The sequence below is a fragment of the Alexandromys fortis genome, unplaced genomic scaffold (genome assembly GCF_014885135.2).
Source record: "Alexandromys fortis isolate MF-2015 unplaced genomic scaffold, M_Fortis_MF-2015_v1.1 scaffold_9, whole genome shotgun sequence".
In the NCBI taxonomy this organism is placed as follows: domain Eukaryota; kingdom Metazoa; phylum Chordata; class Mammalia; order Rodentia; family Cricetidae; genus Alexandromys; species Alexandromys fortis.
In genome coordinates, this window is record NW_026067892.1 from 2041640 (window position 1) to 2058890 (window position 17251).

Consider the following 17251-nt stretch of genomic DNA (forward strand, 5'->3'; position numbering starts at 1 on the left):
AGAACAGCTGCAGGAGGAGAGCAAGGCACAGAAGGATGCACAGGAGGCTGCAGAACAGCCGCAGGAGGGGAACACTGCACAGGAGGCTGCAGAACAGCTGCAGGAGGAGAGCACCGCATAAGGTCCTGGTGTATCACAACTCCATGACTTTGGTAAGTCCTACTTTATGAAGTTCTAGTTGGGATGAGGATGTAGCTCAGTCACTAACATGCTTACTTAGCATGTTCATAGTCCCGGCTGGGTTCCATCCCCAACACCGCATAAAAACAGCATGACAGTTACATGTAATTTTCAAGGCCAGTCTGGGATACATGAGGCCATTTCAAAATACAACAAACAAACAAACAAACTAAAACAAAGTTCTGTCACAGTGGCCTCCCCTGTAAAAAACAAAACAAAACAAAACAAAAGCAAGCAGAAATGATCCCCTCTCACTTAATTTCGGAGAAAACAAGATTCTCATACTCAGGCAGTTTCGAACACAACCTCTAGCAATGTGTGTAGGAAAACAGGAAAGGGTGTGTGTGTGTGTACAGGTGTGCCAGGCATGTACTGGACGCTGGAAATGCAGCCAGGAGCGGAGAAGAGTGTGTTTTCACTGCACATATCGTCCATGAATGCAACAAAGAAGCTCATCTATCTAAAGCCACTGAGTTCCACCAGCAAACTGCAGGGCCCCATCAAGGCCCTACTCTCCAGGAAACCCATGTTCTCAGGGGACGAGACTGAGAAGGGCTACAGAAGGAAGCGGAGGGGTGAAGGGAGTATGCTCTCACTGTTCTAATAGCATCGTGACATTTAAGTAAAAGGAAGCGCCGCACTTTATCCTGAATAACACAAAACTAAAGTAAACTGACACTCAGACAGGGGAGCTGATTTGGAGATGCTATGCTTTTAAGTTAAGAAATGATTTCACTCAAGTTTCAAAAAAAAAGTAAGCTACAAGCTTAGAAACTGGAAAGACAGGTCTCTTGCAGAAGACCTGGTTTTGATTTCCTGTACCCACATGGTTGTTCACAACCATTTGTAACTCCAGTTCAAGGGTATCTGGTCCCGACTTCAGGCCTCCAAGGGCATCATTTGCACATGGTACACAGATACAACGCAGGCAAAACATGCATACACATAAAATAAATGGCAAAAAAGGAGGAGAAACTCTTACCGGAGGCTCTTGTATTATAAAACCAAAAGGGACAACCTTTTGAGTTACACAGTAAAACACAACCAACCTGATTGTCAGGCCAGGTGATTCAGAGGTAAAGGGAATCATGACTATTAGTTTGATACAACAAGAATAAGAAATGTCACAAAAATCAAAAGTGAAAGAAAGAAAGAGGACCAGAAGAGGTCAGTGCTGGCCCGGCATGCACTGGTGTCTTCTGAACCTTGTGATCTACAGACAGGAACACCCACATTTAACACAGCATCGGAAGCAGGTGGGTGGTAACCTGCCAGCTCCTCCACAAAATCTAGATCCTAGCTCATCACCTTTCTTTGCTTCCCCTGTTTGTTTTGAGATAGGGTTTTTCTATGTATCCCCAGCTGTCCTATTACTCTCTTCTGTAGACCATACTGGCCTCAAACTCAGAGATCCACCTCCCTCTACCTCGTTTTTAACAGGAGAATCTGCAAGCACCCCACAGTTATTTTAACATTTTAACTAAATCTGGGGATTAGATTTTTGCATAATCTGGGTTGTCAAACCCGAATCACACTGTAGAAACACCCGTGCAAGCAAAATAAACATATAAACCTGCTAAGGGAGAAAATATTTCTGGCAAAAATCTTTAGAGATGTAATTTTAAAAGCAAACTTAAATTTTAACATTAACACTAAAAATTTCAGAAGAATTAGTGGAAAAATGGGGAAAAAATTAGGAAAAGTGGAAAAAAATGGAAAAAAATTGTGTTAAAACACATCAAGTCCAAAAAGCCTGTAAGAAGGTGAGAAATACAAATATTCCACATGACAAAGGACATATCGTTTATAAACAGCTCTTAATGCAAAACAATGGCCAGATGATGGTGGCACACACCTTCAATCCCAGCACTGGGAGGTAGAGGCAGGCCCATCTCTGAGTTTCTGCCTCACATTGACAGCCAAGGCTACAGTGTCTCAAAAAACAAAAAAAAACAAACAAAAATCTTTAAAAAGAAAAGGATCCGTAATCCAGTATAAAAATCAGTAGTACCGGGGCTGGAGAGTTGGCTCAGTGGTTAAGAGCATTGCCTGCTCTTCCAAAGGTCCTGAGTTCAATTCCCAGCAACCACATGGTGGCTCACAATCATCTGTAAAGAGGTCTGGCACCCTCTTCTGGCCTTCAGGCATACAGACAGAATATTGTATACATAATAAATAAATAAATAAATTTTAAAAAAATCAGTAGTACCGGTGGGGTGGTGGTGGTGCATGCTTTTAATCCCAGCACTCAGGAGGAAGAGGCAGGCAGATCTGAGTTCGAGGCCAGCCTGGTCTATAAGAGATAGTTCCAGGACAGGCACCAAAGCTGAAGAGAAACCCTGTCTCAAAAAACCATCATCAGTAGTACAGCACGTGCCTAGTATGCAGAAGCCCTGGGCTCAATCTTTAGTACAGGGTAAGGAAAGCCAAACAAGATGCCCTGCAGACTTGCCAGGTCTAGAAAAGACCCAAGCACTGCTCTTGTGGACTACTGTCCCTGAGCCTGGGACTCCAGAGCACCGTCCCCTGCTGTTCTGCAGGCCATTGTCTCAATGCACCTCCACCACCCGATTAACGTGCCTCCTATCTGCACCCCCAACCCTTATCTTCCTGCCTGAGCACCTAGCATACTATGAACTTTCATACTTAGTAATCTCTTACTGTTTCCAAATTTCATTTTGTTTATGTGTATGGGTGTTTTGCCTGGATGTATGTATGTGTATCACATGCATGCCTGGTATCCCAGGAGGTCAGGGGATGGCGCCGTGTCCCACAAAACTGAAGTTACAGACCTGATGTGGGTGCTGGGAACTGAATCTAGGTGGAGAGGAGCCAGTGTTTTAACTGCTGAGGCTTTCACTTGAGGCCCTCATTCTCCTTCAGTGCTGTAGCTCAAGAGAGGCAAACAAGGACTCTGGAGTGGCCAGGGGTGACATGAGCTAATCTGGTTAAACAAAACCTTTGCAGAGAGAACACATGGAATATGAATCAAAATCTAAGATGATCCAAAGGAACTATCTATAATAATAGCAATGATACACACCCATCCCAATCATTTATTTACCTAACCTGCAAGTTCAGCCAGAAACTAAAATGAGCCAACAATGGGCCAATTAATGCTACAAAAACTACTCAGGACATTAGCTGGGGTAAAGTATGACCAAAGAGTCCTTTTGGGGGGTCTTAAAAAGTTCTTGTTTGTTGGGGCTGGAGAGATGGCTCAGTGGTTAAGAGGTCCTGAGTTTAATTCTGAGCAACCACATGGTGGCTCACAACCACCTGTAATGAGGTCAGGTGCCCTCTTCTGGCCTTCAGGCATACGTGCAGAAAGAATATTGTATACATAATAAATAAATAAATAAACAAATAAGTTTTTGTTTGTTGCTGGGTGGTAGTGGCACACGCCTTTAATCTCAGTACTTGAAAGGCAGAGGCAGGCAAATCTGAGTTCAAGGCCAGTATGGTCTAGAGTCCAGGACAGTCAGGACTACATAGAGAAACCTTGTCTCAGAAAAACCACAAATAAGTAAATAAATAACATGTATGCTTGTTAACAGCAGTAAACTAGGGTAGCCCACTTACTGAAATACTCAGAGAGGCTGCTCCTTGTGTCTCAATATGGAAACGTGGTGAAGAAAGCCAACTTAAAAAACCAGATGGGAGCATGCACACTGCATGAAGAGACAGAGAACGAAGTTCCAAGGGTCACATAGACTGGTTCTGCTTACAGTCTCCCTTATTATTTTTCACTGTAACAATTTACATTTATGGAAAACAGATAACAGAGTAGTAGAAAGAGCAGAAGCATTTCCCCAGCTCAATCACACCGCACATGGAAGGCCATTCAACTGCAAGCAGGAGAAAACTGTCACCACTCCACCTCCCTAGCCAAGTAACCACAGAGCTGTGAAACCCAATCTCGCTCCTGGGCTCCAAACCACTGAAAAGCAACGAACTACTACTGGGCCTAAAAGCTTATGGCAAACAAAGAAAGTTGTGAGAGCAAGCCCTGAGCGCGCACATGCGCGTGCGCACACACACAAGCCCTGCTCACACACCGGAATCTAACACTCACAGGGAAAAGGCACATTGTGCTTCTCAGAGTAACCCCCAGGTTCACTGACAAGCTTTTCTCCTCAGGCTCTACCTTATTTGTCCCCAACACACTAAGGCACTGGCTACAGAGCATGCCAGACCCGGTCCTAACTCTCCAGACCTCTAAAGAGGTAAATCTGCAAACCACCTACAAAGCAAAACTCATCACCACCCGACTAGTTAATGCCAATAAATAGAGAATGTCTAGCCTGGCATGTGGCACATGACTTTAGTCCCAGCACAAAGCAGGCCAATCTCTATGAGCTGATCTATACAGTGGATTCTAAGACGGCCAGGGCGAGAGAACAAGCGCGAGACAGGACAGAGACATAGATACACCGAAACCCTGACCAACCCTGCTTAGGGAATTTAAAAAAAGGAAGGAAGAAGGGAGAGAAGGGAGAAAAAGAGAGAGAGAGAACAAAAGAACGAAACAAAGTCCAGGGCTGGAGAGATGGCTCAGAGGTTAAGAGCACTGGCTGCTCTTCCAGGGTCCTGACTTCAATTCCTATCAACCACATGGTGGCTCACAACCATCTGTAATGAGATCTGGTGCCCTCTTTCTGGGGTGAAAGCATACATGCAGGCTGCATACATAATAAATAAACCTTTAAACAAAAAGAAAAAAGAAAGTCCAAAGAAGCAGGGTGGAGAAGCGACTGTCCCAATAAGACAAGTTTATTCCTATAACCCTTCCGCACAAAGACCCGAAGGATCTGCAGGGACTGTGCTCTGGAGGCAGGAGCCCTGCCCTAGCCACGCTCTATGGCCATGGTGTACTCCTTCAAATGCTTGAGTTTTACAGGACCCACATAGCACCTGGACAATCCATTCCTTCGGTACCACATCATGCCCCTATTATAGGGTGCACTTGAATACTCTAAGACTGTTCCCGTGAATGCTTGCTTTTTGTACTGGTCAGTCCTGACCACCTTTCACTATGGCTGAGCTACTGGTCATAAAGGTATTTTTAAGACTAACTTTGTCCAAGGTCAGCCTGCAATCAGAACTCAAAATCAGATCTGTCTTACTCAGAAGACCAGACTATGGCAGGCCTTCCCAACAGCTTACTGTTACAGATCAGCCAAGGTGTCAGGAATGCAGTCAGAAACAGGGTCCAGTTACCTGGGCCAGGCTGGGCTTCTGACACAGGACTCTAAACAAGTTAATGAGACATTTCAACTACTCGGGTTACACCAGTAAAATAACTGCTAGATCTTTATTCTGCGATGCTACAGAAGGGCTGCAAAGAGATAAGTAAGAATACGGACAACTCCAAGTCACCTGCAGTAGTGAGCATATTTTTTTAGTACAAAGCAGGTATGCCTGCTTTTGAAAACAAGTACATACAGGGCAGGTGAGATGGCTCAGTGGGTACACCAGGCCTAAAGACCCAAGTTCAACCCCTGGGGAAGGAGAGGATCAACTTCTAAAAGCTGGCCTCTGGGCTACACATTCACACTTCAGTACACGGACACGCACACTAAGTGTCTATATACATACACTGCATGCCCAACCTAGACAATCTAAGTATGTGACCATCCACACATTCACCTACCAAATGACAGTTTGATCCACCCTAATGTCAAAATAAAATTCCATGTCTTTTTTTTTAAACATTTATTTATTTATTATGTATACAATATTCTGTCTGTGTGTGTGTGTGTGCCTGCAGGCCAGAAGAGTGTTGAAATAGGAAGCAGCGGCTGCGTCCCCAACACCCCGGGAGCTTGGCTAGCTCAGGCCCGAAATAACAACACACAAACTGTATTCATTTAAAGAACTGCTTGGCCCATGAACTCTAGCCCTTACAGGCTAATTCTCGCACCTGGACTAGCCCATTTCTAATGATGTGTGTAAGCACCCCAAGGTGCGCTTACCGGGAAGATTCTAGCCTCAGTCCATCCTGGGTAGGAGCTGCCTGGGAGAGCGGAGCTTGGCATCTCTGCTCCAAAGAGCAGAGCTGTCGAGTCTACCAGGGAAAGCTGAGCATGGCGTCTCTGCTCCAGGGAGCAGAGCTGTCGAGTCTCTCTGGGAGCAGAGCAGAGTCTGACCTCACTTCCTCTTCCGCCCAGAATTCTATTCTGTTTACTCCTCCCATCTAAGTTCTAAGCTATGAGGCCAAGCAGTTGGTTTATTATAATTAACCAATGACCTTCCTCCATCAGAAGAGGGCACCAGACCCCATTACAGATGGTTGTGAGCCACCATGTGGTTGCTGGGAATTGAACTCAGGACCTTTGGAAGAGCAAGCAATGCTCTTAACCTCTGAGCCATCTCTCCAGCCCTAAAATTCCATGTCTTTTTTTTTTTTTTTTTGGTTTTTCGAGACAGGGTTTCTCTGTGGTTTTGGAGTCTGTCCTGGAACTAGCTCTTGTAGACCAGGCTGGTCTCGAACTCACAGAGATCCACCTGCCTCTGCCTCCCGAGTGCTGGGATTAAAGGCGTGCGCCAGGCTAAAATTCCACGTCTTACAAAAGCAGGACAGATGGCCTGGAAGATAAAACTTCTAAGAACAAACCAAAAGGGTGATTAGGCACCAGAGCATGATGGCACAAGATCAGTAATCCTATGATTCTGGAGACTGAGGCAGGAGGATCACTACAAGTTCAAGACCAGCTTAGCCTACATAGTGAAACTCTTGATTCAAAATCCTTTTCAACCAAGCAAGTGGCACACACCTTTAATCCCAGCACTAGAGAGGCGGAGGCAGGAGGATCCCTGTGAGTTCAAGGCCAGCCTGGTCTACTGAGCTAGTTCCAGGACAGGCTCCAAAGCCACAGAGAAACCCTGTCTTGAAAAAAACAAACAAACAAACAAACAAAAAACCCCAAAAACATAAAAGAATGGCTGTTTTGGAAAAAGAAAAAAATCATTTCCTTCTTCTATCTGAAAACACATTATAAAACACATTCACACAGATTCCCCAATAGGCACAGAACAGGCAGATCTTTGTAAATTTGAGGCCAGCCTGGTCTACAAATCGAGATCCAGGACAGCTAGGACTGTTACACTGAGAAATCTTGTCATGAAAAAAAAAAAAAAAAACCACCAAAACCCAAAACTTAACAACAACAACAACAACAAAAAACATAGTTCTGGACAATCCCTACATAATCACAATCAACACAAGAACCTAAGGACTCTCCCATCTGCCCACACCTTGGTCAAGTGCTTACAAAACAAAAACATTTCCTAAGACACACAACAGAAAATGGAGCAAGAGGTGATAGTCACTCACCACTCTGGCCCTACTCAAAGAAGTCGTTGCTCGGCCTTCCCAAAAACAACACCCAACCCACCCAAATCTGGAACTGTCATTCAGCAAGGTGACCTAGAGAACTCTAATTCTGTTAGACCAGCCCAGCCCCAACTGGAAGGTGCCCAACACAAAACTTCAGATTAAGGGAAAAGCCACAGAAAATAATGTGCCTGAAATCAAGAGCTGGGCAGAGAACTTTGTAAAACGACCTCGAGGAGCTTTTGCAACAAAATGTTAGCTCAAGAGTGTTTTTGTTTGGGGCTTTTTCAATACACGGCTTGTTGTGCAACAGCTCTAGCTGTCCTGGAACTAGTTCTGTAGACTGGGATAGCCCGGAACTCAAGAGATCCACCTGCCTCTGACTCCTGAGTACTGGGATTAAAGTCTTGTGCCACCACCGCCGGGTTACAAGAGCGTTCTTAATGTTGAACTCTAAACTCGCTTGCCGGGATTGGTGTTGCAAACATTTAATCCCAGCCTCTCGAAGAAGAGCCAGACAGGTCTCTGAGTTCCAGGCCAGCCAATGCTAAACCAAGATTTGCTGAAGCCTTCCACCCGGCGGGTTTCTATCAGGCGTGCCCTCTTTTTTGCACCACCACTAAACCACTATCACGCATCAGATCGGACAAGCGTGGCACTAGGTCCACCAAGCCAGAATCACCCAACCGGCAGCTGTAATTAGACTCCAACATTGCTGCGCTAACTCCATTCGACTGAGGACCTGATACTCGCCCGCCAACAGTGCACAACGTGGTTATCCCACACACGCTGCAGGCTGAGGACAGCGATGCAGCAGACTTAGGAGGAAGACTAAACGGGGGGGGGGGGTGTTTCCCGCCGCCCTCCTCTACCCAAGAATGCGTGTAGTTGGCAGGACCAAGAGTAAACAGGGAAAATTCATTCAACAATTTTCCGACGGCCTAGCGTGCAGACAGACACAGGAGGCAAGTCAAGACACTGCGGATCCAGGAAGGGAGTGCGAACAGAGTTCATAAACAGGTAATGATTACCAGCTTCGGCCGCCGGCCCACACTTGGGCTTCCTCGGTGGAGTTGGGGAGCGGTTCCGGGCAGGCTCCGGTCCTTTCCAGCAGGCCCGGCGCCCCAGCTCCCTTCCACATGGTTCCCGGAGAGCGATTCACCCAGCAGCCCAGAAGCCATGTGGTGGGATGGAACTGGGGGAGCCGCCCGGACCCCGTGTGCGTCCGAGGAGCGCAACCCGGGAGGAGGTCCCCGAGGAGACGCTAAGGGAGGGATGTTGGGGTACGAGACTCACTTTCTTTGGGCTTTGTCCTTCTTGGCCTTGGTCCTTTTCTTTCGGGCCTGGAGCGCGAGCACTGCGGGAGAGAAGGATGGGTGAAGGGCCGATGGAAGAGGGAGGCGGGGGATGGCGCGAGAACGCGGGGCGGAAGGGCCTGCGGCTGCGGACCGAGCGCGGGGCCGGCTGCCCGCGGTGCACGGCGACTGCGAGGCTCGGTGCGCCCGCAGGGGCTCGGGCCGGCCATGAGGCCTCGCCACCCCGGCCTGGGGGCTGCGGAGCGAGGGGCGGGGACGGGCGGACGCCCGGGGACGCCGCGGCCAAGGGGCGAGCGGCTAGGGCGAAGCGGCTTCTGAGGGCTGCAACAAGCAGCAAGGAGAGGCGCCCGGCGCACTCGGGGGCCGCAGTCATTCCTCGTGGCGGAGGCCGCTCCGCAGCTCACCTTTCCGCTCCATGGCGAGACCGGTAACCGCCAGGCGCCTGCGCACTCGAGTGACGGCGACTCGGGCTCCCGCCGCGGCCCAAATCCCAGCTCTTCCTCCTGGCGCGCGCAGGCCCCGCCTCCGGGCCCGCCCGGCCACGCCCCGCGCGCGTGCGCAGTGGGCACGGAGCCTACCACCTGCTCCAGGGAGGGCTGCAGAGGAGTAGAGAGGATCGAAGAGCGCGTTCTAAGCCGAAACCTCGTGTGCATGGGTCTGGTTTTAGTGGCCGGGCTGGAAAGCGCGGGGCGTTGAGAAGTTCTTGCCTCCTGAGGAAGGTCGGAGCCCCGCAGTCAGTCGGGAATAACCTCAGCTTCCCAGCCTGCAAAAAGGATTAACCAAACGTGTCCAGTTCCTTCCTGAGCTATTTGTAAGGGCCAATTAAGACACTAAGGAAAATGGGATAATATCTTTGTACGTGGATTCACACAGAACAAAGTCTGGAGGGAAGAAACGTGTGGCTGCTATCATGGTTTAAGAAAACCTGGAGCCGGTCGGTGGTGGCGCACGCCTTTAATCCCAGCACTCGGGAGGCAGAGGCAGGCGGATCTCTGTGAGTTCGAGGCCAGCCTGGTCTACAGAGCTAGTTCCAGGACAGACTCCAAAGCTACAGAGAAACCCTGTCTCGAAAAATCCAAAAAAAAAAAAAAAAAAAGAAAAAGAAAAAAGAAAACCTGGGCCCGCAGCCCAGGTGGATCTCTTGTGAGTTCGAGGCCCCACTGGGTCTAGATAGCCATGTTTCAGGCTAGCCAGGGCTGTATAATAAGACCCTGTTTCAAATCAATATAACTGGGCAAGATGGCTCAGCAGATAAAGGTGCCTACCTTCAAGCTTGACGACCTGAGTTCAAACCCAGAACCCTCAGGGTGGAAGGAGAGGACCAAGTCCCACAGGTTGTCCTCCGGCCTGCACACAGGAGCCATGGCACAAGCAACAACCCTCTTCCCCATAAATAAATGAAAGTAATAGCTTTTAGAAATAAAAGCAAAAACTTAAGAAGTAAATTTTCCCAAGAAGTTTGAAGTTCAGGAGAAAGCTTTAAAGGAAGGGGTGAGATGAAAACTCCATTTTCTCCTTTCCAATACATGGTAGGGTTTATGGAATGTTTTCATACTTTGCTAAGTGCATGCATGCTCTTATTTGATGTGGATGTCAACCTCAGGCCAAGGTGGTTATTATCTGCATTACACAAACATTATGAAGAATGTATACTCAGAATCTTGGTGTCTCAACCCAGTGATTGAGTCATTGCAACCCTTAGGGTCAAATAGGATCAGCAGTTATTTCTGAAGTGGGTGGGAGAGTGGGTCGTGAAGCTCTCTGGACCATATTCTAAAACGTAGGATGTGTGTCTGTTCCTATAAAGATTTACTTATAGGCACGGAAATTTGAATTTTACATACTTTCTCTATGTACCAAAAGTCTCCTTTTGATCTCTCTTTTAGAGCATGGTTTTTCAATCATGCTCAGGCCTTAGCTTTCCAACCTCTGTTGTAAAGCCATTCATATTTTAAAGATGGGCTGTAGTTGGGTCCTCAGCACCCATATCCAGTGCCTTACCTGTAACTCCAGCAAGGGTATCTGACACCTGGCTTATGCAGGTGACTGCACTCAGGTGCACAAACCCACAAATGCACGCACATTAAGAAAGGGAGGGGGGCTGGAAAGATGGCTTAGAGGTTAAGAGCACGATTGTTCTTCGAAAAGTCCTGAGTTCAATTCCCAGCAACCATAGGGTGGCTCACAACCATCTGTAATGAGATCTGGTGGTCTCTTCCAGCCTGCAGACAGAATACTATATACATATTAAGTAAATAAATAAATCTTCAAAAAAAAACACAGAAACAAACAAACAAAAAACACCTAGCAGGCCATGGTGGCAAATGCCTTCAATTCTAGCACTTGGGAAGCAGGGGCAGGTGGAACTCTGTGAGTTCGAGGCCTGCCTGGTCAACGGAGTGAGTTCCAGGATAGCCAGGGCTGCAGAGAGAGACCCTGTCTCGGGAAGCAAAACCAAAGAACCCCAAACGTTTAAACAACAAGAAGCCACAAGGTAGCATAACCTTTGGGGTTACCGTCCTCTGTGAACTCTACTGTTGACTGAAGCCTTTCCATTGGGGCGTAAGTCTGTCCTCCAGCTGGACAGGGTAGGGGTAAGTGGGACTCAGACTGGGGAAATGGCTCATGTAACTGCTTGTGTAGGTAAGGTGGCCTGTGGGAGACAAAGCTCTTGGAGCAAGCTGTCTAGCTAGATAAGCTGGCACTCTCTGGCTTCAACGAGAGAATAAAGCAGAGAACTGAGGGAAACACTGAAAGCAAAACCTCAGGCCTCTGAATGCAATGCACAGGCACACGTACACATGCAACACACACAGCTGCGCTCACACATGGGGGCACATATGCATGGATGCCTACACACATCTACATGCAAAAAGAAGGGAGAGGAGGGGGAAGCAGAAGGAGAAGGGAAGGAGGGAAAACAGACAAGTAATCAACTGGTTGGAAAAGGAGGATGAGCGCCCACAGAAGCACAGGTCACGCCTGGGGGCCCAGGCACAACCCTCTGAGCCAAGCAGGTAAATTAGTCCAGCCAGGGAGGAGGCAACTTTTGATGTGGGTGTTGAGAGAGGTGTAGCATTTTCATAGGTGGGGAAGAAGATGTCAGGCATTCCTGAATGAGAAAAATCAATTGAGCAAAAAGGCCCAGGCTGGAAACTTGTGGGTGGAGCCTGGGGCTGAGGATGACTGCAGGTACGAGATAGGCGGGGCTAGAAAGCTGAGTTTGCCAAATTGGAAATTCAGATCCCTTATGTCGGCTGTGCAGAACCTGAATGATGGCATTTCTGGGTTTATTGTGAAAGAGGCCAGCACCTGTTGGCCAATGAAAACTGCTTTCTATATTAAACCTGAGACTCAAAGGATAGATAGCAGGGCCAGAAAGTACCTGAGGTCTCAGAATCTGAGGACTGCGCCAGCAGGAAACCCGTGTTGTTGACAGGGGCACAGTCACAGAAGATGCCTCCTCCGAGGAAATGGCAGTGCCTTCCCCAGGTGGGGCTCATAGGGATGGCAAAGGCACCGCACACACACGCACACACACACACACACACACACACACACACAGTATTTGCTGCCTTTACTGCCCGTGGACTTGCTGTTACTCAACCTTCCCGACAGAAAGCCACAGATAGTATCACCTTGAACCACAGCTTCCTCTTCCCTGCTGTTTATAGCCTGAGACTGCTCCCCTGCAGAGACCTCCCAGGAGACCAGCTGCCCAGTCCTTGTGCAGTACCAAAAAAACGATCACTCCGGTTTGCTGTAGCGTGGCCCACCTGCTCCCAGCTTTCCGTATGTGTCTTTCATTTCTTCATTCCCACATCACCCAAGTCATGCTTCCTGGACCATGCAACTCCTAGAGTGGTTTAGGGAAATGACCAGGGACTGGAGAAACAGCTCAGTTTGGTTCCTATTACCCTGTAGAGCTGCAGCTCGTAGCAGCTCACAAAACCAGGTCCAGGAGCTCTGACACCTTCTGGCTTCCTCAGGAACACAAACACTGTTTACTGCAGATCCATCAGCAAGCTTGCAGTGACTCAGTCGCCTCTGCTGGCCATCACTTCTAAGAATTTGATGACTTGATAACACTTGTTCAACAACTCCATTGAGAATCTCATCTAGTGCCCATATAAAAATTCACTGGACTGATTTTCCAAGATTGTCACCTGCTCACCCCCCACTTTTTTGAGGTGTTTTTCCTCATGTATTTCCCTAGTTTCTCAGCATAATTCGGTTTTCCACAATATTTCTAAGATCTCTACGCATGTTCATATGTTTGTACCTTCACCTTCAATACTAAGGCTCGCTCTCTCTCTCTGTCTCTTTCTCTGTCTCTCTGTCTCTTTCTCTGTCTCTCTCTGTGTGTGTGTCTCTCTCTGTCTCTCTGTCTCTCTCTCTCTTTCTCTCTCTCTCTCGTCTTTCCAGGCAGGGTCTCTCTGTGTTGCCGTGGCCGTCCTGGAACTCACTTTGTAGACCAGGCTGGCCTCAAACGAACTCACAGATCCACCCACCTTTGCCCCACATCCCGAGTGCTGGGATTGAAGGTGTGCACCACCACCTCCTGCTTTCTGCTTCTTACTTAATATACATAGCCCTCCATACCTTCCTGTACTCCCCAGCACCAGCTGAGGAAGGTTGCCTGGACTTTGCCCTTCTGGAAATCATTCTATAGGGGTAGCTATGGGCTGGGGCTGTGTCTCAGTAGATAAAGTGTTTGCCTGTAAGCAGGATGCCCTGGGTTCAATTCCCAGCATTGCATAAAACTGAGGTGGTACATGCCCAGCCCTGGGGAGATAGGGGTGAGAAGATCAGACATTCAAGGTTATCCTTGGTCATAGAGCCAATTCAAGGCTGGTCTGTGCGATCTGAGGCCCTGTCCTAAAGAGAAGAGGCTGGTTTTTTGGCATGCATCGCCTCTTAGATGCACATGCCTCCTCCCCCAGCTGTTTTTCTGCAAGTCTTTTTAAAGTAGAATTATTCAGACAGCAAAAGCCATCATATTTTTGGCTGCTCATGGGCGGTGTCAAAATTTAATTTCTGAAAACCATCCTATTCCTCTCCAAGTAACATCCTTGTAAAGGCTGTTCTCGCGATCTCCCCCAACACCTCTGAGGCAGTGTCTAAATCCCATCACCTAAGCCTGAATACTTGAGGTGTCCTCAAGCCCAGAGTTCTCTGTCCTTGTCATTGTCATGGGTCCTTTGAGATGGGGTCCTGCCATGACATCCAGGCTGTCCTTAAATTCCAGGCAATCCTTCTGCCTCTGCTTCTTGAGGTTATAAGTGTGTGCCAGCGACCCAGCTACATTCTCTTTATTTTGTTTTGACACAGGGTCTTAATAAGTGATTGTGGTTGACCTTGAGCTCTGCCTGTTTCTGCCTACTGAATGCTGAGATTAAAAGTGAGAGCTACCACGTCCAACTTAAATTCTTTTATCTTTTTGTTTTGTTTTGTTTGATACAGGGTTTCTCTATGTAGTCCTGGAACTCAGACATTCTTTTATCTTGAGGGTGACAAAATATTACAATCCCCAAACTACATCCAAAGTGGCAAGTCCCCTATTGGCATCCCTTAATCCTCCTGGATAGCATAAACAACAGAAACCGGAGCTGTACCAGATACTCTCTGCTGACAGAAAAGTCCTGCTGTTTGTGTAGGCAGAGAGCCCTAAAGGAACCTTTTCTTGCCCTTGTGATGGTATTTGTATGCGAATGTTTAATTAATTTATTTTATTTTATGTGCATTGGTGTTTTGCCTGCATGCAAGTCTGTGTGAGGGTGTCCAGATCCTGGAGTTACAGACCGTTGTGAGCAGCCACGTGGGTGCTGGGAATTGAACTCGGATCCTCTCTGGAAAAGCAGTCTTAACCACCGAGCCATCTCTCCAGCCCCCATCTTTGTGAACAAGGATAACAGAGGATAAATTAATGGAGGGATAGAAGTGTGGCTAGGGTTAAGGGGAGCCAAAGAGATGCCGAGGTAGCAAAGGCCCAGCAGCAACCCGAGTTTCCACTCCAGACCCAGACAGGGAAGGACGCATCTCCAGAGCCAGAGAGAGTTTGTGTTAGCTGCTGGAGTCACCAGAACAAGCCACTGTCATGGTATCAGCAGCAGAAATTCTTCTGCAAGTTCGAGGCGTGGGGTGCAGGTTGGTTCTTCCTGAGTGCTAGGAAGGGGACTCTCTCTGCCTCTTTCCTTCCCTTATAGGGGGCTGTTTTCTCCTCGTGTCTCAATCTAAAACAAAGTTGTAGTAAGAAAGGGCCCCTGATAACAAAGCAGCCCCAGGAGGGATGCACCCTTGTGGGAATGAAGCCCGGTACTTTCCCAGTGTGCACAAAGCCCTGGGTTTGATCCCCACAAACCTGGTATGGTGGCACATGCCAGCAATCCTGGCACTTGGAGGTAGTAGAGGTGGGAGGACCAGAAGTTTAAGGTTCTTATCAGCTACACGGCATATTTGAGGTCAACTTGGGCTGCCTGAAATCCTGTGAGTGGCTGTGGGTGTATGTGGAGATGGGGGTGGGTGGGGGAACTCTGTGCCCCTCCCTTGGGCCATCACATTACTGAAACAATGGTCCCTAAGGAACTGGAATTTCCCCCAGCAATCTAATTCTGAGAGAAATAAAAGGCTGAAGAAGCCTGGCACCAGCTAGGGGGAACTGTCTCCCGGGAAGACATTTTCTCATGGTTCTGACAACTCTCAGGCCACCTTGCAGGAAGATAAACTGGTGCTCAGACAGTATCGGGTCAGTGGTGGGCAGGTCGACTTTGACCAGGTCTGCTTATCTGTGCAAACCTCGTGACCTCACATCAGGACCCCAAAGGTGGACTGGAGGGTCCTGGGGCCTCTTTCTCATCTCAGTGTGGCCACCATGAGGAAATCTTTCTCTGCAGCTCACTGATTTAACTCTTCGGTTGCCTGTTGAGATGGGGAGGCTGAGACTGTGATCCGCACAGCTGGAAAATAAACGCCCAGTGTCTTTCGCCTTGCATTCTCTCAGACGGTGGCTCCTACTGCTAAACCCACCTGAAGTTAGAAGGAGGTGCACCCTAGTTATGAAGTCCTCTAGGGCAACCTTCCAGGCCCAGCAGGGTGGAGGAGAGCAGAGAGTAGCCAAGGGGAAACTAGCCAGTCCAGCCTGTCTAGGAGGTGGCTACACCCAGAGCACCTCATGGTGCTCCCAAGCAGGTGAGTCTGGAGCACGTGGAGCACAGAGATTGCCTGGAACCAAACCCCCTTCCGCTTTGTTCTATCAAAACCCTAACTTTGTAAGGACAATGAGCTTGGGTTAAGGGTTGGAAGGAAGGAGAAGACGGAGTGGACCGGGATGGGAATAGAGGAATGGGCAGAAACAACAGAGAGGAGAGGGCGAGGAGGCTGCAGGCTGTGGTACCCCGCAGTGCCTCGGAAAGGCCCAGTGACCCCAGCTGACCACACCCAGCTCTTAGGGGCCTTTTAGGTTGGGAATGTTGCCGGCCAGGGAAGAGCCACAGTGAGGATTTGCTTCTGTAACAGCTTCACTGCTGCAGCACGGAAGCCGGCTGCAGATGGCAAATCGTCACTGATAGGCAGGCAGAATGCAGCTCCGATGGCCCGTTCCCTCAGCTCTCTGAAGTTCTAGACTGTGCCATGAGCATGGCATGAACGATGGGTTGACTTCACTCGAGTCCCAGAATCACAATTCCTCTCAGAGTAGGCCACAGACAACAGGTAGACTCTGCACTATGCTTCCTTAGCTGGCTCCAAGCCACATTCAAGCCAATTATCATAAATGGGTTTTTCCCCGGGTGGTGGTAGTGCAGGCCTTTGAGCCCAGCACTCGGGAAGCTGAGGCAGGTGGATCTCTGTGAGTTCAAGGCCAGTCTGATCTACAGAGTAAGTTCCAGGAAAGGCTCCAAAACTAAACAGAGAAAATCTGTCTTGATAAAATATATGTGTGTGTGTGTGTGTGTGTGTGTCTGCTCTTCCAGGAGACCCGGAGTACCCATACCTCTGCTCACAACCATCAGTAACTCCAGTTCTAGGGAATCCAATGCCTTCTTCTGGCTTCCCTGGGTACCAGGCACACATGTGGTGCATAGACATACATGCAGTCAAAAAAACCCATATGCATAAGAAGAAGAAAAAAAAAAAGGGAGGGAGGGAGAGAAGGGAAGGAGGAGGAAGAAGAGGAGGAAGAAAAGGCTGGAAGGGTTACTTGTAATCCCAGTTCCTGGGGCTCACTGGTCAACCAGCCTCACCTACTTGATGAGTTCCAGGCCAGTGCAAAGGCCATCTCAAACAAATAAGGTGGCAGCCACCTGTGTCCAGAGCTGTCAAAGGCATCTTTTACCAAAGGGAGCGGTCACCCAGAGTGATGCTCTGATAACTGGAGTCCAAGCTGGGTACGGATTCTATGAGACAGTTGGGCACAATCCTG